Source organism: Mesoplodon densirostris, chromosome 3, assembly GCF_025265405.1.
Source record: "Mesoplodon densirostris isolate mMesDen1 chromosome 3, mMesDen1 primary haplotype, whole genome shotgun sequence".
Taxonomy (NCBI): domain Eukaryota; kingdom Metazoa; phylum Chordata; class Mammalia; order Artiodactyla; family Ziphiidae; genus Mesoplodon; species Mesoplodon densirostris.
In genome coordinates, this window is record NC_082663.1 from 58,099,702 (window position 1) to 58,127,145 (window position 27,444).

The window sequence follows — 27,444 nt, forward strand, 5'->3', positions numbered from 1 at the left end:
AGGAAGCAAGTCAATCCCTGGACCCCACAAAATTCAAACAGTTTTCTTAAAAACAAAAGGCAAGACAAAAACTTAAAGTGAAAGAATTTTGTGCCATATTTGAGAATTGGGGCTAGAGGCTAATACTGGTGTTTTTCAAAGGCTGGTTATTCAATCTGCCACCTGCTATTTCCTGCCATCTGGCACTGGGATAGTTTCCTGCTGAACAGGTTCTCTGCCAAAGTAAAAGCTGAGAAAAAGAGAGCAAGTGAGTAGTATTTAATTTAGGCTATTTATTAGTGATCTGGTGAGAGATTTGACAAAAATAAGATCTGAAGATGTTTTATGGATTTAAAGTCATCTAGCTCTGTCGAGTTTTTTGACTGCCTTAGATTTGGCTGGAAAATGTCTCTCTCACTCTTTCTTTACAGAATTAACCCCTTTAGATAAAAGCAGAAGGATAGAAATATGTCAAATTATGTTTAAGATGAGAGTGACCTAGCCAGAGAAAGCCATTGTATAAGTGCCCTAGATAGTAGGTCTAATGAGATCCTCTGCATAGAAATGAAACAAACTATATCTTTTAGTATTTCATGCTTTCCCTCACATTTTAAAATCAAAAGTTGAGCCACCTGAGAGTCACTCCTTGTTACTCTGAAAAATCTGAGGTTTAAAGTGTAATGGCCAATTAACAGCTAATTTTATTTAAAAAAAAAAAGAAAAGTCAAGTGAAATACCAGGTGTACTGCCTAAAGATGATGATGCTTTCTCGCTGGCCTGTAGGCTCCCTGGGCAGTAAGTAGGGGCAGTGACTGCCTTGCTCCACACTGGTTCCTCAGTGCCTGACACCATTTGTGGCCCACAATAGGTTTTTGACAAATAAAAAAAGAGCTTTAATCAGCACGTATTAAGTGCAATAATGTATTGATCATTATGTTAACTTCTATGGTATATTGTAGAATTGTAAATTCCCTGTTTGGGGTATTTATAATCTCATTACAAAAATAAGGTCTATAAACCAGTTTAACAATAACACGGGGGCGGGGGGCGAGATAAACACTAAAAATGCAAAGGGCACTACTAGATGCTAGAGGTATTTTTGGTAGTAGTGGCTGTTAGGTTTAGTCTATTTTTCCTTTGAAAACAAACAAACAAAACAAAACAAAAAATGTCAATTATCTCCTTTACCCACGATTATTTAAATCTTATCTGCTGCTTTAGGATGTCTCCAATGACCACTAAAGTTATTACTTTTCTTTTTGATGGAATTTAAAATAAGAGCACCAAGATCACATCCAACCAAACACCCTTTTCTCTTATTCACAATCAGCAGACCATTTTTAGCCTTTGAAAAAGAGGAACAAAGATTGATAGGATCTAGTTATAGACCTTCAAAGCACAAATGAAAATTTGTTTAAAGCCATTTGCTAACCTTCTGAGGCTAATTTTAACACACGGATGAACAGAAAAGTCTTTTCTTCTCAAATCTTTCCTTATCACCTTTTATTTCTTAGAAGCCTAAAGGGAAAGTAACTCAAGACAACTAATATAATCATCTGCACGGCTGTCCTTTGAAAGATGTGTCAACAGACTCACATGGGTCTTTACTAAGTTCACTCTCTCTCCCATCCTGGAACAGGGCTACTTGGTGTGATCTCTGCTCTGTAAGACCTAATAATCCAGATACACAACCATGACTAGGACATTTTCAACTAAGTGACAATATTAAATCAATTTAGGAATAAGAGGCAAACACACATATATTATGAAATATGTTGCTCAAAGTGCAATTCTTGCATTTCCTAGTCAGGCAACAAATAAACTCCTTTTTAAGCCCTCATCAGCATTAAAAAAAAAATTAGCACACAACTTATGTGAGTAACTATCTAGAATATAAACCACTCAAAACATTGGAATAGTAGGGTCCAACTTTGGATGTTGAGTTTAAGAATTCTCTGTCAGTGGCTTTTTAAGCAGTTCAGACAGAAAAACTCGGGCCCTTTTCAGAACAGCCAGTGGAAATATGGCAGGCAGGTAAGTCTCTGGAATGGGTACTTGCCTGGAACGAATCTGCAAACTGCTGGACCAGCATTCTCCCTTTTGGCCAAAAGGCAAAGAGACAAGAACACAACTAACACATTGATTTTCCAAACTGCCTGCAAACAGACTGGCTTTTGTTCTTGCCTACTCTGACCACCAGCCCGGCAGATTACAGGCAGCTACTGTAGGAGTCCCCTCTGTGCCCCATGCCATCAGCTGTTTGCTCACCTCGACAGAAGCTTTATTATTGTCCAGGCCAGCAGGCTGCCAAGCTAGGCAAACCGTGTGAGTGGGGAAAAGATAAACAAATGCAACCCAAATAACCCCAACAATGCTTGTGCTCATGAAGGCAAGAGACATTCTGAGCTTCCCGCTTACAAAACAGAAGCAAACTTGACAACAATCCTAAGGACATGAGTGTTTTCTTGGAAGGAAGGAGGGGCACAAGAAGGAGAAGGAGAGAATGAAGTGTGCTCTTAAGCTCCGGCTTTACTAGTCCCCAAAGCTGGTATCCTACGGCTGAAGATAACTCTGTCCACAGTGCAAGACAGAACTTGCCCAGGCAAGTCAAACGGCGGGAACTGAGAAGCTTCCTCTCCTCAAAAATCAGGTAACATTCCAGGCTTTTCAGGGCATTCACCAGCACTACTGTTCATTCAAGACTGATGTCACCAGGAAGGAAGGAGAGCAGAATCACAGGATGCATGACATGGGGAAAAAGTCTTTGATACCTTTGAGATATCTTAGAAGGGAAGATCAGTTATATAAAGGAAGTCAAGAGTGAAAAGTAAAACACCAGAGACTTACTATGATTACATAGGAGGTACCTCATTGTGTGTAGAAGTCACATGGGATTTCCTATTTGTGACCAATTTCATCACTGCATTAAAAAAAAAAAAAGCGATACAGCCTTTTTTCCATGGGTTCAACCAAAGGTTATTGTTGAAGGCAAAAGTGGTGATGCTCCTCAACTACTTCAGTATCACAAATAAAAGCGCTCCTGACTGAGCAGGGCTAATGCACAGATGCCAGAGCCTGGAGCTCAGCGGCTCCACCATTTAGCTGCAGCGCTGGCTCTTCCATGTGAATGAGCAAGCTTTCCACAACATTTATCTGATTATGAGAGCCACCATCCTTAAACACACACATGCAGCTTTCCCTCCTCCCGAGTGAATTCTGTATCCTGTAGCAACAGGCTTTACAGATGGAAACCTCAGCCCCTGAGCTGGGTAGACATGGAGATGGGTGAGGGGCTGGGGTAAAAGGAGGACAGGAAGAGTGCCAAGAAGAAAACACAGCTGGCTTCAGAGTCTAGTGCAGACGGGGAGCCTTATCAATGAAGCAAAGTGGGCACTTATTGAAAGGTTTGAGCGCTTCCCTGAACTAGAACCAAAGAGCAAGAGGGTATCATGTGATTATTCAAACCAGAATCTGATTCAGTCATGGCTGCGCACTTTCTTATTCTACAAGGATAATTACTTTCTTTTGCATCCTGCTGGAAATTCTGCTTTTGTCAATTATTAGCTGCCCCCAACTACCACAAATAAAACCAAGTTCTGATGCAATAATTTTCTAATGACTATTATATCTTTGTCAAGTGTTTGAAAAAGGGGGCTAATATAGGAGTCTAATATAGGAACTGATAATAAAGACATCAGTATTCTAGATTAAAAACACTTCCTTGCTTGAGATTCCAGATTCTTACTTTTATAGGGGAACTTCAGGTCATTTTAACCTTTTAAAAATTTTTATTTATTTTACTGACTGATTGGCTGCGTTGGGTCTTCGTTGCTGCGCACGGGCTTTCTCTAGTTGTGGTGAGCGGGGGCTACTCCTCGTTGTGGTGCGTGGGCTTCTCATTGCGGTGGCTTCTCTTGTTGCTGGAGCACAGGCTCTAGAGCGCAGGCTCAGTAGTTGCGGCACACGGGCTTAGTTGCTCCGCGGCATGTGGGATCTTCCTGGACCAGGGCTTGAACCCATGTCCCCTGCATTGGCAGGCAGATTCTTAACCACTGCGCCACCAGGGAAGCTCAAGGTAATTTTAACTTTTCAACAAATATGTCCTGCGTATGCACTAAGTGATGCACCAAGAGCAAGAATCCCCTCCTTTTAAAACATTGCCCTTGCAAATGCCCAAGTTTGGGCTTGTACATAATGAATTCATTATCTACCTCTTAGGCAGATAAAAATGTCTTTTTTTTTTAAAAGTTCTAATGCTTTTTTCTTTTTAAAAAACAGGTTTATAAAGATATAACATACAAACAGTAAAATTCACACTTTTCAGTGAATCTGTCTGTGAATTTTGACAAATGCATCCAGTTGTGTAACCACCACCACTGTCAAGCTATAAGAACAGTTCTATCAACCCTAAAAATTCCTAATGCCTCCTTTAGAATCAACCTCTCCAAGGTTTGCTGCTTAATTTGAGCAAATTTTATACAGATAACCTCCTCGAGATGCTTTCTAACCCTAGAGTTATTAATTTTATAAGAGGAAAAGCAAATAAGGTAATAAAACTATAATTTCAGTTCAATTGTAATTTACATTCTGCCAATTTCCAAAATAGAACTTGAAAAAATTAAAATCCAGTTTACAAGTAGTTTTCTCTGAGTTCTATACACAGCCACGAGACATTTGGTATCCCTGTTTGCCATTCTAATAAGGGTAACAAGTAAGTGGATTTTTTGGTAGAGAATAACACAGGCATAGAATTTTACAAATGTGAAGTGCTAAATAAATGCAGCATAATAACACATTTTAAAGTGAAGATGGAAAACAGAGGGACTTGCTAGATATCAAAGTCAAAGTCTAAATTTGTCATACCCTGGGCTTAAAAATGAGGTCACCAGCATTTCACCTGGTATAATGAAATATAACATTTTACATCCAAGAAACTACTCTAGGAGAAATACTCTATTTTCCATATCCATTCGTGGACTAGAAAACAAGCAAGGCCAAGTAGAACATATATCCCTAAACTATTCTGTCTTCTCTCTGATCTGGCTATTGTTTAGCCAGATCAACATCTCTCAATATAGGGGACAAATTTTTCATTCACTAAGAAAATATTTACTAAGTAGCTACCCTGTGCCAGATGGTCTGTAGTCTAACCCTGCTGGTCTACCCAGTTTCCTCTAGTTTCAAACAATCTTAAAGATGACATCTCTCCCTTCAGATACAGAAAGAAAAAAACCTATAGACTGACTCTATGCTCTGCTGCTCCTCCTCTCATGGTAAATATACAAAGCACAGGAGCCAGTCAGATGAAGCCAACTGTTCTTTGTCTGAAGCCTACTATTTTTGTCAGCCTCCAAAAGGTTATGCATGTGGATAACGGGGAAGGATTATTTGTGGCGAGAACTGGAGAAGAAAAAAGTATTTACAGTGATTGCTGAGGTGCCCTCCTGGCGATGGTCCTAAAAGCATAAAACGTCTGTCTTTGTAGCCAACAACTGATCTGTCAGTGAAATTGCACCCGGAAGTGCCTGGTGGGGCTTCTCCAGCCACTTGCAAGGTGGATACACAGGTTAGCTTCATGCCTGAGAGATGGTGGAGTGTAAGGTGAGGCTAAAGGAAGAGGGCCTTCAGCTCAGGACAGCAGGAAGCTGAGAAAAACTGGATTTTGGAACCAGTCCTATTTATAAAAACACATAGAGTTGTGGGAACTGGCTTGGGTCGGGCAGAGATAAGGGAAGTATTTTTGGTTTTCAGTAGGAAATCTATGAGCCATAAATGAGCCAGTTTTAAAAAGATGCCAACATTTCCTGATGTCTTCTCAAGTTTTGGCTAGGAACTTCAGACATAATTTCTGCAAAATCATAAATAATACGATGACTAAGGCAGGAAAATCACATATATTAATTAACCAGGGGTAGGCTACATATCTTAAGAGTTCTGAGGAAGGGGGAGGTGTGAAAGAAAAAGGAGGAAGACAAAGGAATAGCATTTCGGATTTCTGGAGTATTCTAGGCTTAGTGAAGTTGTCGGGATTAAGTCTGCCACAAAAGAAATGAGCAGGCAGAGGACTGGCCCAGGGGACGAAGCACACCAGCATAAAAGCAGGGAAGAGTTAAGCTGGTGTTGAGCGGATTTATATGTGTTTTTGTGTGTGAGATTATGGATCTCTTTTGGGGTATTTTTGATGGAAGAGAAGCTCATCACTAATCTGGATTTCTTAAGAATCAGATCTTTTATTTTAAATAAAGAAGAAAAGCTTCACAGTGTTTTAAACATTTTGATTCTCTAACACATTGAAAAGTTGAATCTCAAAGGATTCTGTTTACAGCAAAAGGTAAGATTGGATTTACTTCCAGTTATACAACCCAAGTTCATAACTAGCTTCTATTTCTGTAACTCTACTGACTTCATTATTATGGCTTTAAGCTCTTAAAAGGCAGGGGACAAGTTTTCTATCTTTTTGTGACCTACAACAGTAGGTGTCTGATGATTTGGCAATAGTGACCAGGCCTGCTTAGACTTGTATAAATACCAATAATGTATGTTGAAACTCATGAGTATTATTTATATTTGAAACGATAATCCACTTCCTGTTTTGAAGTATTATCCTGCCTATAAACAGACCAAGCCAGGAGGAAATGCTACCTTTTTTGTGCAAGGCACAAAGAGGATCTCAGAGATGGCAGCGAATGTGGAATAATACGTGGTCATTCTGGAAAGCTACCTACTCCTCACTTCTGCCCCCTGCTGCCCCCTTCCCATCATACATAAAAGGATACATGGATTCTGCAGTGCAGTAAGTTCAGGGAACAGACAAGCTGATGGGAGAGTGAAACCAAAAACAGGAGAATAGACGATAGAGCACATGAGTTCAAAGACCTCCCCTAACAAGTTCTAAATCAAAAAACTTAGACTCCTCTCAAGATTGGAAGAGACTCTGAAAGCCATCCAGGCCAAGTAAATTGAGGATGGGGAAGGAAGAAAAGTTCATATAGAATTAGAGAATCTATAGTTTAGTGCTGGTAGGGACCTTTAATAACCACTGTTCATTAAACTATTTATTGAGAAGTCACTACTTACCAAGGCCTATACTGGGTGACGTGAAATCGTCTAGTCTAATTCCTTTACTTTATGGATGAGGAATCTTGGTGTCCAATGAGATGAAATGATTTATCCAAGATAAGCAAGATAACTCCAGGACCCAAACTATAAACTAGACTGTTTACTCTTACGATTCCACCACTGTCTTTCAATTCTTTTATTTGTAAGACATCTTTAAGAAACATCTCTGCAGTTTAACAAAGATCTCTAACCTACTAAAAACAAAGAAAAAAAACTCAGGTGGTGAAACAGTTTTGGAATTGCTCTGAATTAGCCGTTTGACTTTGTAGTCACTCGATCCTTGGGGTTTCAGTTCTTACAACTGTAAAATGAAAAGGTAGGATTATCTAGATCATACACTCAAATGTCTGCAGGGGCCAGTCAATTAATATAAATGCGTCAAGAGGGGGCTTCCCTGGTGGCGCAGTGGTTGAGAGTCCGCCTGCCGATGCAGAGGATGCGGGTTCGCGCCCTGGTCCGGGAGGATCCCACATGCCGCTGAGCGGCTGGGCCCGTGAGCCGTGGCCGCTGGGCCTGCGCGTCTGGAGCCTGTGCTCCGCAACGGGAGAGGCCACAACAGTGAGAGGCCCGCGTACCGCCGAAAAAAAAAAAAAAAAAAAAAAGCATGAAGAAGCATGTAAGACAATAGGTACAAAGCTACTTGTATTATTATCAAGCAAAGTAGCTGCCTAGTTATACTGTTTTTGAAAACATATTGTATGGGTCAAACAAAATACACTGGAACTCAACTAGACCAGACCCCTGAAACTCCTTCCAGCTCCCATGTTTAATGACTGAAGAATAATAAGTCTAATCCATTTATTAAAACATCATACATTTACACGCCTCTATTAAACTAGAAAAATGGTAGTGGTACAAATAAGAGAACAGAGACTCAAAGATAAAAGCTACCATTCAGTCCACATCTGATTCTACTCTATTCCACTAGCCTCATTCCCCAGTCAGGTGAATATCATTTCACCCAGCTTGGGCAGTCTACATAGACTATTATGGGGACAGCAGACCTCACAAACTGGCATCTAAAATTTCAAGATGAAATGATACAATCACTAAATTAAATTCAAGGTCCTTAAAAGTAGATTTTAATTGGAGATCAAGTTTTGTAAGATAATAAAGATTTCAGCAATTGATCCCTCCCTAAGTAAAGGATTTTCTACTCAAATGAATCCTTCATTGTATTCAATTTATATCTAAGAGTCAGCCATCCAAAGTAACTTTCCTATAAAACACAAATTGTTTATGTATGTTGCTACTTTCTTTTACTCCTTAAATTATTGCTAAGCAGGCATAAACATCCAAATAGTTCACCACCATAACTTACTTACTTTTGGTATCAAACCCCTGTTAAGTGGTAATTCTTAGAGCAGAGATGGTTGAACCCTTCAAAAATGGGGGAGTGATATGGGAGTGGTCACAGGGATATTAAGAAATTACTTGCCAGTTTCTGGAACCATAAAAGGACATAATTATTTTTTGCAGCTAAAAGGGAAAGAAATTTGAAAACTGACGATTAGATTTGTTAGTCTAACTGGTTTTCTGGAAGTTTTAATTTACCAATTACCAAAACATCCTTATTTATACATGAAGGTAAGAGAATTAAGATGTCCTTTCTTTCCTGTGCTGCCAAATGGTAAAAACCAGACTGCCTACCTTTAATAAGCAGCTCCTCTATTTAGCTGAAGCTAGCACCCCCATACTAAAACCAAACTTTTTAATAGCTGAATATTTGAAATTGTACATCACAATATACTAAGAAAATTCTTAAGAATGACCAAATGCAACATGATAACAATCATTTAAGAAAGAATGATTATCAATTTTAAACAGGGAAGAGCTAATTCCTTAGTAATACTCCAAAAACAAAGGCCTGGGTTCGTCTGTTCTGGCTGGCAAGACTTCCATACAACCACCATGCTACAGCTAAACAAAAGCTGTTAGGCTGGCCCAGAAGGAGGGAATGAACAATTTGAAAAACATCTTTTATTGCTTAAGAAAATTTTAAAAATGTCTGAAAGTGCCAGGAGAGCTGTCTCAGTGTGACTGCAGGCAGCTTTCCAAAGTCCCTCTGCTTTTCTAAGGATGAGTCACAAGGAGAGGAGAGAGCATCTTGGCAAAGATACAGTCTTTGCTCTGGTTCCACGTTCACTCCCCCTTTTATTAAAAAAAAAAAAAAAAAGAAAAGCTTTGATGGATAACATTTAAATAGATTCCAGACAGGCTTAACTGAAGAAGTTTGAACACCAGGGAGGCAAAATATCATCGCAGAGTCTCTATTGTTTGCCATTGTGAGCCACAGACACAGGAAAGCATCTCCTGCATCCTAAAAAGGGCTGCGCCCGTTGATCGTGTGTCAGATCGTGGCCATGTTTTGTGGGAGAGGAGAGAGAAACAAGCTATGAAAATACTTTTGCTTCCCTAGCTTTCTAAATGCCATTAGCTCATCTGCTGAACAATTACAGTGAGCTGGAAGGAGTGGGAGCCCATCCTTTATGAATGCACATCAAGTGCAATTTCACCTGCAGTAGCTATAGGCTATCCACGTGTACCCGGCTCCTACAATGCATGCAGCCTTCAGTGAACAGGCACAATTTTTCCTTCACTAACTTTAGGCAAAAAAGCAAGGGAGCTAGTTAAAAAGAAATTTTTTTTTTTAAACAGAGAACAATTAAGGAAAAGTTGAATGTTAAACTAGAGAGAATAGTTCTGCTACTGTACCTATATGGAATCACTTATTCCAACAGAATGGAGCATGTGGTGAGGACAAAGCTGCTCTCATCTGCATGTGATCATTCATCAGCCTACTATGAATCGGGATATTCTGCTGGACACTAAGTGAAAAAGATAAGCAAATATACTTCTTGCCTTCAATGAGGTTAGATTGGGATGATCAAAAAACAAGTATTTTGTGAGCATCTAAAACAAGCATAGAAGGGTAATTCAGAAGCATTATAATACAATTCCTCATTTATACAACACTGATTATTTCATAACACTCTGGTACTCAATTTTCTAAAAATCAGCTCTCAGTAGAAAAGTAAATTCAGTGTTTCTCTCCTCTTCCCAATAATCATTTTGTTTTCTTTGAATATATTTTAAAAATAAAAATATTACATATAGAAAGTTGTACCTTCCTCCTCTCACTTTCCAGAGGAGGAAAGTTGGTGGCCATCACTCTCAGGCATGTTTTTATACCTTTATTGCCTAGGGATGTGTCCTGTGTTGAGTACTTTAGGGTACATATGCCTTTTAACTCTGTATTCAAGGGCCTGTCTGATAGAGAACTGAGCCAAACCACAGTAATGTGTGCTTCTCCAGGGGTAGATGGGTAGGGACAGAAACAACAAAATTTCTGCTACCTGAGACATGAGGGAGGCTAGGATGCTACTTTTCCTGTGGAAACTAATCAGCAACGTCACCAGGAACATCCCTGACAAGGTGATTGCTGCTCTGCATCTGAATGGAGCCCAGCCCTGACTCACTTACTGACTGGTTAAATCAATCCGAGAATGAGTTTTGTCATCTGTAAAATAAAGGTGATAATGCCTTTATCACTGGGTTACTATGAAAATCAAAGGAGAATTGGGTTAAGTATTTTGACAACTTTTAATCCTTTTTGGAACCAAGCAGAGTAGAAATATGCACACAAACAAGAAATATTATTGTTATGGCCTACTTGATATAGCACTTGATGGCATTCTGTCTGGTACTGCTTACTCGCTGCCTCAAGTGTGTCCTTCCTGAGGCTAAGGCCTGGGTCAGAACTGCTTTTGGTAGTAGAGAAGTAGAGATGAGATCTGGCAGCAGATGGACCTCACTTCTGTGTTATACCCCCAGGAAACTGACTCTAAAACCTCAGGATCCTAATTTGTAGAATGTGGGTAAAAGTTGTTCCCACTTGTGTGGTACACCTCTGGATTGAAATTCAGGCTGGAGAGAGAAGACATGTGATGTGCTCAGTGCAACAGCTGCAACGGCGCTTTCAGGCAACCTGGACAGGGTGGCTGACGGCAGCCACATGCTGAGGGCCGCTGAGTTAAATGTGAGCTCTTAGGACTACTTTTCTCCACATAGGATGTGACTTGCATGGTGCTGGGCACCTGTGCAGCAAACACCTGACTGCCACTAGCCAACAGGGATGGAACAGAAGGGGAAGGACAGTCTCAGTAAGAAAGCGAAGAGTCCCCTACCCCTCACTCCTCTAGACGCGGTCTCAAAGGAGGCGCTGGAAGGTGAACCAGAGGAGAGAACAGAGAGGCTTTTCACAATCCCAAAGGCTCAAAGCCAGCCAGTACAGGGTGTGCCAGTCAGTCTGATGACTGGTAGCAGGGTTTTTGATCTTATTTATCAGAGAAAAAGGTCCAGGCTCCCTTCTCCCAAAGAAGGGAGTTGGGAGGTGACCTGATGAGGAGTTAATTTACCCATTAGTGCTCTCGGGCCCTTGGACTGGTTTTCACAAGCTTGGTGACGCAAGGTTACAGCACAGTAGAGTTTATGCTTTGAGTCCTCTGTCTGCTCAGTGCCCAGCAGCCTGTGGCTGGAGCCAACAACTAAGGAGTACAGACACCTACTGAAGATACACTAAACCACTCCGAAGAGAGCTGCCAAGTACGCTTACGGCTCAGATCTGTGTGTGGGGTAGAATCTCAGAGGAAGGAAAGAGTATCTACATAGGACATGCCACCCATCTAAGCCTAGGAAATCAGGAAAAGAGCAACAAGGCAACCCATTTGCCACCAAACAAGCCACTGCCCAACCTGCGACCTTTGCCCGCTCCCACCCCCCAAGCAGCCAAGAACCCTCTTTTCCATCACTTTTCTACCATCGGGCACCCAAGAAAGAGTTTAAGGCTGAAAGCTCCCACTCCTGCCCCCAACCCAACGGTGCCGTCAGCCCCTTCAGACAACTTGGACAAGGCAGCTGACGACAGCCACACAACAGTAAAGGGCCACCGAGTTAATGGGATATCTACGAAAAACACAATAGTTTTTCTCACGTTGAAAAGAAAAAGTGTGGATACGTATAACTAACCACTATTAACTTGTGTTTTAGAATCCTGTGTTAAGATAGGCTCCAAAAAGGAGAGAAAGATGGGGTAAGCTGTTGCTACAGTGACCACAGAATTTGATCATTTCTAGGATTTTTCCATAATCCCATGCAACCTTAGGAAAGTCTAATTTATCAGCAATACCTGAAGTATTTGGTTGGCCAAAAAGTGCCTTCAATTTTTAAGTAATAACTAAAAACACATTTTTCATTTTCACCAAGAACTTTATTGAACAACCATATTCACCCTTTTGTTCCACTACCTTCTGCCATTTTTTCAGGCAACTTCATAATTCCATCTTCCCAAAACTTTTTAAGAACAGATGTCTTTCACAGTCTTCCAGGGAACTGAAATTTTTTCCATTAAGAGAATTTTGTAAAGACCAAAATAAATGGAAATTTGAAGGTGCAATGTCTGGTGAATACGGCGGATCAATCAGAACTTCCCAGCCAAGCTGTAACAGTTTTTGCCTCGTCATCAAAGAAACATGCGGTCTTGTATCCAGATGGAGGATTATGCATTTTCTGTTCACTATGCGTTTTCTGTTTTCTGTTTCTGTAGACGCTTTTTGTTGAGTGCTGCTTTCAGTTGGTCTAATTGGGAGCAGTACTTGTTGGAATTAATCGCTTGGTTTTCCAGAAGGAGCTCATAATAGAGGACACCTTTCCAATCCCACCATATACACAACATCACCTTCTTTGGATGAAGAGCGCCAGCCTTTGGTGTGATTGGTGGTGGTTCATTTCACTTGCCCCACCATCTCTTCCGTTCCACATTATTGTACAGCATCCACTTTTCATCGCCCGTCACAATTTGTTTTAAAAATGGCATGTTTTCATTATGTTTAAGTAGAGAATTGCATGCAGAAATATGGTCAAGGAGGTTTTTTTCCACTTAACTTATGTGGAACCCGAACATCAAAGCGATTCACATAACCAAGCTGGTGCAACTGATTTTCGGCACTTGATTTGGTTATTTTGAGCATGTCGGCTATCTTCCGAGTGGTATAACGTTGATTGTTCTCAATTAATGTCTCTATTTCATCGCTATCAACTCCAACTGCTCCACCCGCCCACGGAGCATCGTCCAGCGAAGAGATCTCCAGCATGAAACTTCGCAAACCACTTTTGACGTGTTCAATCAGTCACAGCACCTTCTCTACACACTGCACAAATCTTTGTGTTTCAGGTGCATTTTTACCTTTCTTGAAATAATAAAGCATAATGGGCTGACAATGTTGCTTTTTCCCTTCCATCTTCAATAGTAAAATGGCTACACAAAAATTCACCAATTTTGATGTCTTTTTTTAAATGCAGGCTGATATGACAGCTGTCACATACAATCTAACAAAATTGTTTCGAATGAAGTTAAAGTCAACTAAGTGCTACTAGAGCCATCTTACAGAAAAAAAAAAGAATGAACCCTTTGGCCAACCCAATATATTTCTAGAAATGAATGCTTATAAAAGAGTACAACATACTAAAGCACTTGCTTGTTTTGAGTATTTAGATCTTTTTTTAACAAAAAAAAATCAAACTGAGGGAAAGCTTCCTCTTCCTGGATCAGTTTGTGCAAAATCTTTAACTATTACTGAGATTAATGATGAGAAGATGATAATGAGTAACAGTATTATTGATTAAAAAGTACTGAACACTTATGTACTAGGCATTATCCTAAGTACTTTATATACACTTTTTCTTTTTTACAGAGTAGGAAATTGGAACTGCAGAGGATAAATATCTCGTCTAAGAGCTTGTAATGAATCCAACACAGGTGGTTTTCCCCATAGTGTTTGAAACAGATTGCTGGTTGTTGTTAAGCACCAGACGTAGTTAGCTTGCATTTAGACAGCCTTCTTTATAAAAAATGTGTCACTCTGAGTACTAAACTTGAATTCAGCGTGGCAGGAATGTAGAAATGAAAACAACAGGTTCTTATCTTCCATCTCACGCTTTTGCGAGGGTAGCCGGGCAGCGTTATTTTGTTGGGGGGCTCCCAAGGAATGCATAGGTCTTTTCTCTTGCATTGGTCAGTTTGCTCAGAGAGGACTCCCCCAGTCTCCTCCCTGAGAGGCATAATAAGGCTTGTATCCTCAGGTCCAGAGCCTTTCTGCCTCAACTCTCCAGAAAGAAAACCACCAGTCTTCTGCTAGGGTTGGAGAGAAACAATCTGGGCATTTCATTACTTCTTATGAAAACCTCTAATTAATCTGCCTCAGTTCCACCCATATCTCTTCTTTGGGAATTACCTGCTGCTTTTTATTTATGAGCCTTTCTAGGGTCCTCTGGTATGAACCACCTTGCTTCCAGATTTCCTCTCCTGCCAGTTTAAGTTGCAGCTTTCTCTTTCTGCTAAGAAGTTCATTACCTCCTGTCCATCTGTTTTCTAGCTTCCAAAATTTTGTTGCCTCCTCTCTTGTTCTCTTTATTCTGTAGGTTTTTATCTTTTTTACCCTCTATTGACATATTTGTGGAGATTTTGGTAGGGAATGGGGTTAAGCACATATGTTCAATCTGTCACGTTTAATCAGAAGACATCTACAGGCTCTTTGATCTCTCTATGGTTGGTCAATGGATATATAATGTTAAAAGTAATGATGATAAAGAAAATGTACTATTTCAGCAGTAATATCCTCTGTTTAAAAAAGAAGGAAACATCTTGAGTAAGACACTTAACCTCTCTGGATTTCAATTTTAATAAATTATGAAACAAGACGCTAAAAAAGTCTCTCAATAACCCTTTCAACTCTAATATCCTTCAAAAAAGGCCAAAAAGAAATCACAGTACTACATTTTGAATTATTTGTTCAATCTAAACCATTTTACTGAAAACATTTGTGTACACATATTAAGACCCTACATGGATGGTATGCTAAGCATTAAGAGTATTGTTAAGACAGGGCTTCTCTGGTGGCTCAGTGGTTAAGAATCTGCTTGTCAATGCAGGGGACACAGGTTCAAGCCCTGGTCTGGGAAGATCCTACATGCCGCGGAGCAACCAAGCCCGTGCGCCACAACTACTGAGCCTGTGCTCTAGAGCCCGTGAGCCACAACTACTGAGCCCATGAGTCACAACAACTGAAGCCTGTGTACCTAGAGCCCGTGCTCCGCAGCAAGAGAAGCCACCGCAATGAGAAGCTCGTGCACTGTGATGAAGAGTAGCCCTCGCTCGCCACAACTAAAGAAAGCCTGTGCACAGCAACAAAGACCCAACACAGCCAAAATAAATAAATAAATAAATAAATAAATAAATAAATAAATAAAAATTTTAAAAGAGCATTGTTAAGACACAATCCCTAAATATTACCTCTTTTTTCTTCCCCCTAGGGAAAAAAAGGATAATCATGTTAACAACATTATTCAGGATTACTCTGAGCAAAAAGACAGGTAAATCAAGCTTGGCTAGCTACTTCTTAAGAAAGCAGGACATTATGTAATATTGCAATAATTTCTTCTTTTTTTTTTTTTTTTCTGTACGCGGGCCTCTCACTGTTGTGGCCTCTCCCATTTCGGAGCACAGTCTCCGGACGCGCAGGCTCAGTGGCCATGGCTCACGGACCCAGCCGCTCCGCGGCATGTGGGATCCTCCCGGACCGGGGTATAAACCCGTGTCCCCTGCATCAGCAGGTGGACTCTCAACCACTGCGCCACCAGGGAAGCCCGCAATAATTTCTTAAATGGTAAAACTTCAGCCATATTCATAGTACCTTGTCTGCTCTGATTTTTTAAAAATGAAACACTTTACTTACATCTTAAGGGTCAAGAAGCTAGAGGGATGGATCCCACAAGATTATGAAACCAATATAACAGGAATATCTAACCTAGGTTGAAGCCCAGCAGAGCATCAAGGTACTTATGTGGCGACATCCTGTAGCAGGTTTGCACAAAGCCTGAGAAACTAAGAACATACATCACACCACAGCCTAGCTTCCTGGGAAATACAGTAATCACCCTCACTTATTCTTAGGGTTGACACAAAGCTAACACCATTTCCCCCCTCCTGAAACTCTGTCTATACATGGACCCTATTGCTTTACATGGAGAGACAGCTACAGTCTAACAGAGACAGAAAAATGTCAGAATTTAGTGAATTCAGTACCACATAAGAACAGGGAACAAGAATCTCTTCCTTTGCACACTGTGGAGAACCATTTGTATTACAGCACAATATCGCATATAATGCCACCTCTTCCTCTAGTAAATATGACCAAACTTTTCATTCCTTGTAAATGCCACATAGGATGTGACATTACACACAAGCCATGTCTTTAGGTACATTTTATTTTCTACCAATTTAAGGGATAACAAAGACTCAAAGGGTTCAGTTAAAAATTCGACTTTAGTGAATTCAGGTCATTCAAAAGTCAGGACTGTTGTTTGATATGCTTAATGATCTTTTGCTTTCTGGCTACCCTATTCTTTTCTTCAGCAAAGAACCTGCTGCCAAGAAATGTGAATGTCACTTTTATTCACTGAATCAAAGAAATCTGCAGGATTTAGTAGCTCTACAGAGAAGAGCTTGTCTTTCACATCTAAATGTAATACTTTTGTTGATATACATCAATATACACATATACATCTGAAATAAGAATAGCAGACGTGGGGAATTCCCTGGCGGTCCAGTGGTTAGGGCTCTGAACTCTCACTGCCGAGGGCCTGGGTTCAATCCCTGGTTGGGGAACTAAAATCCTACAAGCCTTGTGGTGCGGCCAATAAAAACTAAAATAAAATCAGTACCCAACATTTTCTGAACTCTTATGTTGTTCCAGTCACTGTGCTTGCTAATTGCTTTCGAAAGATTATTTCACTTACGTATTAGAATGACTCTATATAAGGCAAGTGTGTTATTATCCCCATTTTACAGATGAAGAATCTGAACAACAAAGGGTTAAATAACTTCTCCAAGGTCACACAGTTAATATGAAACAAGACCAGGATTTAAACCCAGACAGTCTGACTCCAGAGCTCTTGACAACTAAGCATACTGCCTGGTACCATAATTAGGTGAATTTAGGGGTAAAGTCTCTATTAACTTTCTACCAGTAATTGAGGCTTCTTTCCCCCACCCCACCAACCCCTAATTGGGGCTTCTTAATGCCCCAGTCAGAGTATCAGCAACAGAACAGGAGGTCTATTCTAATTAAGATTTCCCTCTGGAAGGAGGAGGATTTGGCTAGAAAACTCTGACTTATCATTTCAGAAGTTAGAGATAAGATCATTTGGTTTGAATTGTACTGAATGAAAGCCATTCTCATTTTTCTCCTGATCCTGGAACGCAACATTATAAATAGATGTTCAGCAACCTCTCAACCCTAGCATTTCCACTGTTATTCACTAATGACAATCAAGTGTCACTATCTGCTATTATATCCTGCCAATGACTATATGCATCTAATGATATCACAGACACGTGTATCTGTGTATATCTGATATATTCTATGTATAGTGGAATTATATGTTTTATTCCCTTATAGGTTTATACATATATTCACACATAAGAAAATGCTATCAAATGGAATAATACGCATTTTATAGCTAAGAAGCAGAGCTACAGCCATTCCAAAAATTTAAATACCTAAAAGTATAAATGAAAGAATGAAACTTAAGTTGGGAGAGTGGTGGGTAGGAGAAAGGACCCGTGCTGACTCAGTGGCAAGGCATCCTATTATAAAAATAATGGAGAGCTGGAAAGGAACTCTTCAAAGTAGCCAGTCAATCCTTTCACTTTCTTCATTACAAAGTGAGGTTGGAACGATCATGTAAACTTGGCCAAGAGCTCTTTGACAATTTTATTTTGTAAATTATATTAACTGAGCCTTAATGTACTGCCCTCTTCCTTTTCTCTCAGCAATCCCAATGCTAATTAGGAAATTATTCCATGTGCTATGATTTTAGGCATTTGCCTAAGTGATCTTCAAAACAATGAGTCTATTATAATGCTCATTTTCCCATAAAATGTCTACCAGTTCTGTACTCAGTGCCTCTATGCTGATTCATGCTGTATTATCAGATCTCAAGAATAAGATGAAAACATGAGACTCCTTAAAGCCTAATGCATTAGAGGACATTATTATTCTTATATAAGATGCTATGGTGTGTTCCTGTACAGAACAACCAGACATGCCACCCTTGATAAGCTTAGGATTTAAGGCACTCCCTAAGATAATTTCAGAAAGAAATATAAATGTAAGAATAAATACAGTATATGTGCAGTTATGTGTTATTTATATACCACTGACAGGAAGGAGACTCACCCACAGGTAACCCACAAGGTATCCAAAGCCGTTCCTAAAGCTTCAGCTTTGATTCTCTATCTCCCACACAAGTCTACTTATAACTGTAATGATTTTTGGTGGAATTTTCATATAACTATACTCTATTACAAATAGCTATATACCTTTGGGAAAGTCTTTTATTCCTTTTGACATAGTTTCTAGCTCTGTAAATTAGATTATCTTGAACATTCCAAATAGACTATGAATCTATAATATAACACTGTCTTTGAAGGTCCACAAATGCTTAGACTATTCTCCCTACACTAAAATGAACATAGACTTTTTCCCTCGTGGCTGGTAAGTCTTTCTCTTCTGTCACTATGGGCTGCTAGGGAGGAGCTGACCACTATGCCTGCTACTTTCACCCACAATCCTGAATCAATTGAATCAACTGAGTCAACTGAATTATAGCTCCATTGCTCCCATGTAGATTCATGTGCATTCATTTTATGGGTAGCCTGTTTCAGAAGAGCAAAATTTCATATCCCAGGCTATGGTGGGAAGAATAAGAATTGGATTTTTGTGACACTCCAAACAGCAGTAGTAGGGTTTCACAATTGTTATTATTTATTCAGTGTGGATTGGAGTGGTGGTGGTAAAGAGAAGACATTTTAGAATTGGCTGTCTCAGTTAAGATGGGATTTGGGATTATTTAGAGTAGCAGCATGTACTGCTTATCCACCCAAGGAGTTGGTCTACAAGAAGGTCAAAGACTTGGAGAGTTCCTGTTACCATAGCACTTCAAAGATCAAAAGTCCATGACAAAGAGAGATGACATCAAAGAACTCTGACCTACTACATATAAAATAGATAACTAATAAGGACATACTGTATAGCACAGGGAACTCTACTCAATACTCTGTAATGACCTATATGGGAAAAGAATCTAAAAAAGAGTGGATATATGTATAACTGATTCACTTTGCTGTACAGCAGAAACTACACAACACTGTATATCAACTATACTTGAATAAAAATTTAAAACAACAAAAAACCAAAAAACCCCCAAACCTCCCCCCAAAAACCAAAGAACTCTGACCAGAGAAGCTACAAGGAAAGCCCATGTATCTAAGTGAATGGAGCTACTGTCCCAAAATGCACTTATGTCTACTGTGTGATATAAAGAAGCCTACCATGTTTTCTCATTTTTAGAGGCTTAAAAAGCAAAGGGAAACAAGAGATTTCATGCTTTCTTTGATCTCAGCTGAATATGAACCATTTTGTCATCACGATTTCAACAACTAAATACCTCAGGTGAGTATGTAGGTAATAAAAAAGCTTAGCTGAAAACACAGGCAGAACACCCTTTGACATAAATCACAGCAATATATTTTTGGATCTGTCTCCTAGAGTAATGGAAATAAAGCAAAAATAAACAGATGGGACATAATTAAACTTAAAAGCTTTTGAACAGCAAAGGAAACCATAAATAAAACCAAAAGACAACCCACAGAATGGGAGAAATGGATTTAATTGATATTTATAGAGCATTCCATCCAAAAGCAGCAGAATACACATTCTTCTCAAGTGTACATGGAACATTCTCTGGGACTGATCACATGCTGGGCCACAAAGCAAGCGTCAGTAAATTTAAGAAAACTGAAATCATATCAAGCATCTTTTCTGACCACAATGCTATGAGATTAGAAACCAACTAAAAGAAAAAAACTGTAAAAAACACAAACACGTGAAGGCTAAACAATATACTACTAGACAACCAATGGATCACTGAAGAAATCAAAGAGGAAATCAAAAACTACCTGCAGAGAATTGAAAATGAAGGCATGACAATCCAAAACCTATGGGACACAGCAAAAGCAGTTCTAAGAGGGAAGTTCATAGCAATACAAGCTTACCTAAGGAAACAAAAAAAACAACCTAACCTTACACCTACAGCAACTAAAGAACAAACCAAACCCAAAGTTAGTAGAAGGAAAGAAATCAAAAAGATCAGAGTAGAGAGAAATGAAACAGAGACTTAAAAAAAAAAAAAAAGTAGAAAAGATCAATGAAACTAAAAGCTGGTTCTTTGAGAAGATAAACAAAATTGATAAACCATTAGCCAGATTCATTAAGAGGGAGATGGCTCAAATCAATAAAATTAGAAATGAAAAAGGAGAAGTTACAACTGACACCACAGAAATACAATGGATCATAAAATACTACTACAAACAAGTACATGCCAATAAAATGTACAACCTAGAAGAAATGGACAAATTCTTAGAAACGTACAACCTTCCAAGACTGAATCAGGAAGAAATAGAAAATATGAACAGACCAATCACAAGTACAGAAATTGAAACAGTGATTTAAAAACTCCAAACAAGGGCTTCCCTGGTGGCGCAGTGGTTGAGAGTCCGCCTGCCGATGCAGGGGACACAGGTTTGTGACCCGGTCCGGGAGGACCCCACATGCCGCGGAGAGGCTGGGCCCGTGAGCCATGGCCGCTGAGCCTGTGCGTCCAGAGCCTGTGCTCCACAACGGGAGAGGCCACAGCAGTGAGAGGCCCGTGTACCGAAAAAAAAAAAAACTCCAAACAAAAGTCCAGGACCAGATGGCTTCACAAGCAAATTCTTTCAAACATTTAGAGAAGAGTTAACACCTATCCTTCTGAAACTATTCCAAACAACTGGCAGAGGAAAGAACACCCCCAAGCTCATTCTATGAGGCCACCATCACCCTGATACCAAAACCAGACAAAGTTACTACAAAAAAAGAAAATTACAGGCCAATATCACTGATGAACATAGATGCAAAAATCCTCAACAAAATACCAGCAAACTGACTCCAACAATACATTAAAAGGATCATACACCATGATCCAGTTGGGTTTATCCCAGGAATGCAAGGATTCTTCAATATCCACAAATCAATCATGTGATACACCACATTAACAAACTGAAGAAGAAAAACCATATGATCATCTCAATAGATGCAGAAAAAGCTTTTGACAAAATTCAACACCCATTTATGATAAAAGCTCTCCAGAAAGTGGGAAGAGAGGGAACCTACCTCAACATAAGAAAGGCCATCTATGACAAAGGCACAGCAAACATCATTCTCAATGGTGAAAAGCTGAAAGCATTTCCTCTAAGATCAGGAACAAGACAAGGATGTCCACTCTTGCCACTTTTATTCAACATAGTTTTGAAAGTCCTAGCCATGGCAATCAAAGAAGAAAAAGAAAAGAAATTCAAATTGGAAAAAAAGAAGTAAAACTGTCATTGTTTGCAGATGACATGATACTCTACATAGAAAATCCTGTAGATGCTACCAGAAAACTACTAGAGCTCATCAGTTCGGTAAAGTTGCAGGATACAAAATTAATACACAGATATCGCTTGCATTCCTACAAACTAACTGTGAAAGATCAGAAAGAGAAATTAAGGAAACAATCCCATTTACCATCGCATCAAAAAGAATAAAATACCTAGGAATAAAGCTACCTAAGGAGACAAAAGACCTTTACTCTAAAAATTAAAAGACACTGATGAAAGAAATCAAAGACAACACAAACAGATGGAAGGATATACCATGTTCTTGGACTGGAAGAATCAACATTGTCAAAATGACTATACTACCCAAGGCAATCTACAGATTCAATGTAATCCCTATCAAATTACCAATGGCATTTTTCACAGAGCTAGAGCAAAGAACTTTTAAATTTATATGGAAACACAAAAGACCCTAAATAGCCAAAGCAATCTTGAGAATGAAAAGCAAAGGTGGAGGAATCAGACTCCCTGACTTCAGACTATACTACAAAGCTACAGTAATCTAAACAGTATGGTACTGACACCAAAACAGAAATACAGATCAATGGAACAGGATACAAAGCCCAGAAATAAACCCACACACGTATGGTCAATTAATCTAAGACGAGGGAAGCAAAAATATACAATGGAGAAAAGACAGTCTCTACAATAAGTGGTGCTGGGGAAACTGGACCGCTACATGTAAAAGAATGAATTTAGAACATTCTCTAACACCATACACCAAAATAAACTCGAAATGGATCAAAGGCCTAAATGTAAGGCTGGACACTATAAAACTCTTAGAGGAAAACATCTTTGCTTTAAATTGCAGTAATATCTTTTTTGATCCACCTCCTAGAATAATGAAAATAAAAAATAAACCAATGGGACCTAATTAAACTTAAAAGCTTCTGCACAGCAAAGGAAACCATCAACAAAATGAAAAGACAACCCACGGAGTGGGAGAAAATCTTTGCAAACGAAGTGACCAACAAGGGATTAATCTCCAAAATATACAAACAGCTCATGAAGCTCTATACCAAAAAAACAAACAACCCAAACAAAAAAATGGGCAGAAGGTCCAAATAGTCATTTCTCCAAAGATGACATACAGATGGCCAAAAAGCACATGAAAAGATGCTCAACATCACCAATTTTCAGAGAAATGCAAATCAAAACTACAATGAGGTATCAGCTCACACCTCACACATGGGCAGAAGGTCCGAATAGTCATTTCTCCAAAGATGACATACAGATGGCCAAAAAGCACATGAAAAGATACTCAACATCACCAATTTTCAGAGAAATGCAAATCAAAACTACGATGAGGTATCACCTCACACCTCAGACATGGTCAGAATGGCCATCATCAAAAAGTCTACAAAAAATAAATGCTGGAGAGGGTGTGAAGAAAAGGGAACCCTCCTACACTGTTGTGGGAATGTAAATTGGTACAGCCACTATGGAGAACAGTATGGAGGTTCCCTAAAAAACTAAAAGTAGAACTACCATATGATCCAGCTATCCCACTCCTGGGCATATATCCGGAGAAACCCATAATTCGAAAAGATACATGCAACCCAACGTGCACTGAAGCACTATTTACAACAGCCAAGACATGGTAGCAACCTAAATGCCCAATGACAGAGGAATGGATAAAGAAGATGTGGTACATATATACAATGGAATATTACTCAGCCATTAAAAAAATGAAATAATGCCATTTGAAGCAACATGGATGGACCTAGAGATTCTCATACTAAGTGAAGTAAGTCAGACAGAGAAAGACAAATATCATACAATATCACTCATATGTGGAATCTAATTTTTTTTTTTTTTTTTTTGGTACTTGGGCCTCTCACTGTTGTGGCCTCTCCCGTTGCGGAGCACAGGCTCCGGACGCACAAGCTCAGCGGCCATGGCTCACGGGCTTAGTTGCTCCGCGGCATGTGGGATCCTCCCAGACCAGGGCACGAACCCGCGTCCCCTGCATCGGCAGGCGGACTCTCAACCACTGCGCCACCAGGGAAGCCCCTGGAATCTAATTTTTAAAAATGATAAAAATAAGCTCCTTTACAAAACAGAAACAGACTTATAGATATCAAAAACCAACTTATGGTTACCAAAGGGGAAACATGGAGGGGAGGGATAAGTCAGGAGCCTGGGATTAACATACACACACTACCATATATAAGATAGGTAACCAACAAGGACCTATTGTATAGCACAGGGAATTCTACTCAATATTCTGTGATATAACCTACATGAGAAAAGAAACTGAAAAAAGAATGAATATATGTATATGTATAATTGAATCACTTTGCTGTACACCTGAAGCTAACACAACACTGTAAATCAACTATACTCCAATAAAGTTACATATATATAAAAAGAAAACCTCTATACTACGGTCATGAACAACAGTATTGAACCAATTCTCCATAATGAATGGGGTGACAAAAGCAAGTAGATGGAAGAAAAGGACTTGAAGAGAGTTCCATCTTCTTGATGGAAGGGAGAATGATGGAATTCCATTTCATAGGAATACTCCAAGGAACAAAGTGACAGTTCTTTATGCCTGTGTGATGGTGAATTTTATATGTCAACTTGATGAGGCCACAGGATACCCAGATATTTGGTTAAATATTATTCTGGTGTGTGAAAGAGTGTTTCTGGATGAGATTAACATTTGAATCAGTAGACTGAGAAAAACAAATTGCTTCTCCATTGTACATGGGTCTCATTCAATCTGTTGAAATCCTTTTTTTTTTTTGAAATCCTTTTGTTAACTTCATTGTATGAAGTACATATAGTGGAGTATTGTTCAGCCATAAAAAGGAATGAAATATTGATACATGATACAAATGGATGAACTTTGAAAACATTATTCTAAGCAAAAGAAACCAGACACAAAAGGTCACATATTGTATGATTCTATTTATATGAGTAGTCCAGAATAGATAAAACCATAGAAACAGAAAGTAGACTATGGTTGCCATGGGCTACAGGGAGGGTGTAATGAGGAATAATAGCTTAATTGACATGGGGTTTCCTTTTGGGGTGACAAAAATGTTTTGGAACCAGATAAAGGTGGTTACTGTACAACACTGTGAACAAACTCAATGCCACTGAACTGTTCACTTTACAGTGAAAATGGTATATTTTCTTTTATGTGAATTTCATTAAAAAAAAGAGAGAGAGAGAGAGAGAATGAGTGTGATGGGTTGAATTGTGTCCCCTCCCCCCAAAAGATATGTTGAAGTCCTAACCTCCAGTACCTGTGAATGTGACCTTATTTGGGAAAAGGTTTTTGCAGATGTAATCAAGTTAAGATGAGGTCATTAGGGGGGCCCTTCTAAGGACAACTGGTGTCCTTAGAAGAAGAGGACAAGACACACACACACACACACACACACACACACACACAAAGGAGAATGCCATGTGATGACAAAGGCAGAGACTAGAGCAATATATCTACAAGCCAAGAAACACCAAAGATTGCTCACAACACCAGAAGCCAAGAGGAGGGCATGGAACAGATTCTCTCTTAGAACCTTTAGAGAGAGTAGGACACCTACTGACACCTTGATTTCACGCTTCCAACAAGAATTGTGAGAGAATAAATTTCCATTGTTTTAAGCCACTTAGTTTGTTGTAATTTGTTACAGCAGCCCTATGAAACTAGTTACAATGGAAAAAACAAGGTAGGTGGTAGGCTTCGAGAAGGAAATAATTATAAGATGGAAGAGCAACTACACTGTGAGGAGAGCTCAGACATGAGGTTCAGGGTACTTCTATGGGGAGAACTGGAAAAAAATGATTCTGATCTTGCAGCTTAAGATGGTGGTAAAATTTCAAGAAAGAAGAGTTGCAGATACTCATTTACTTATTTAACAGGCAATTACTGAACATTTATTGCATGCAGAATAATTTTTAAGGCCCTTTGCTAATTACCAAGTTTTATTAGATAAGGTTTACTCAAAATGCAGACAACCTCACAAAGCTGGGTCACATGTGATCAGTGTAACCTGAGTAATGCAAGCTAAGTTCTACCAGTGGGCAAGTCAGGGTTTACTGCTGGCTGGAGTGATCTGAAATGGCATCATGGAGTCTGGCCACTTAAGATCTGGCAGACTTTTAAAAGGAAAGGAATTAATCCCCAGGGCAAGAGCAGGGACCAATTTACAGATCAAATACAATTAACACTCATTAAGCAAAACTGAATGACAGGAAAGATAATTCCATAAATGTAGGGTTTATGTTAGGGATTAGTGATATCTGGCTGGAAAATTAGGCTGGAACCAAATTCTATAAACAGTCTGGGCTATATATGAAATATGTGGCATCAGGAACAGGAATGACCCTTAGGGGATGGAAAGGCTTGTGTAATCATTTTATTCTTCTAACTTTGAATCTAGTATATGATAGTGGACCTACTGATGACTGAGAACATATGAGTCACAAAGTTTTGTCACCTTAAAATAGTTTACTTGGACAGATGCCTCAAAAAGAGTCATAAAATAAGTGAATAATGATGTTCACATCTCTGTTTTACAAATGGGAACTGTAAATCCAAGGAGCCATGAACATAACTTGTAAAACACAGCAATATCTAGTGTCTTAATTGAAAAAGAAGCCTGATTCTGTTATAAAAACCAAGAATATGACTTCAAGTAGACTATGACATTAACTGAAGTCAAAAATCTTATTTGAAACTAATGATTAGACTACTAAAGTGAAAGCAGGATTCTGATTTGAAATTTGTTAATGATATTTTCTTTGAAGGTTTGCTATGAACAAAATTTGAATATAGACACTTGAAATAAAAATAGAAAACAGGTTAGAGCTTGACCTAGGATGATATTCCATAGAACAGAGAAGGGAAGACACAAGAACGTGAAGGGAGAAGTCAGAGGCCTCAGTGAAGAAGATAAAAAGTGAACCACAGATGCTAGGATATTAAAAGTAAATCATGAAGAACAACAGAAGGGGGTGACAATTTGAGAGAGGACATATATCCACCTATTATTATCACGGAGTTGAAAAGATATTGAGGCTAGAAAATTAGATATCCTCCTCCTCCTACTTCTAAGACCCACTTCTTCCTTTTCTGACCAACTCCTAATGTGATAAGAAAGAAGTGTGTATCTATATCAGCTTCCCTCGAGAATCGCTAGATGTAGTATACACATGACTGCCCCAACTCCTAACCCAGGTAAAGAAGTTGAATAGAAACTTCCCGTGGCCTGAATTTGAACAAAAGTCAAGTCCCCAAAGTGGCACCATGTGCTTTTTCAGGTTCTATGTATCTGCTGCCGATTCAGTTCCTAGCTATAGGAAGTGACAAGGAAAATGTTATTGAACTACAGGAGAAGGAACTCCTACAGCAATACAGAAGGAGCCAGAAATGTGCTAAGTGTTACCTTTAGGTTCATGAACCTTTCCTCACATTAGAAAACATGATGAAGTTTAAGGCAAAGGGTGCCCAAACCTTCCCAAGGTGGGTTGCAGAGCTCTAGGGAAAGCCATCTAGACACTGGAGACCCTATAGAATACGTTAACGTTTCCAAAGCATTCGTACATGACTTTCTATCTTTATTTTAAAGATGAGAAGACTGAGGTCAGCAAGGCTCAGTGACCTGACAAGGATCAGACTATAAAAATCATTTTGGTGGAACTACATGGAACTTGCAGTCCAGGGCTTACTGTCAGCCCACACCACTTCCCTAGACAGATACTCTGTTTCACGGTGAAATTTATTTGAAATTGCCTAA

At 39.3% G+C, this 27,444-nt stretch overlaps 1 protein-coding gene across 4 annotated transcripts in view; it reads right to left on the reverse strand.

Moving 5' to 3' along the window:
• The window catches only part of MRPS27 (mitochondrial ribosomal protein S27), a 183,657-nt gene that overhangs the window by 112,995 nt on the left and 43,218 nt on the right, over nucleotides 1-27,444 (reverse strand). The window lies entirely within an intron of this gene.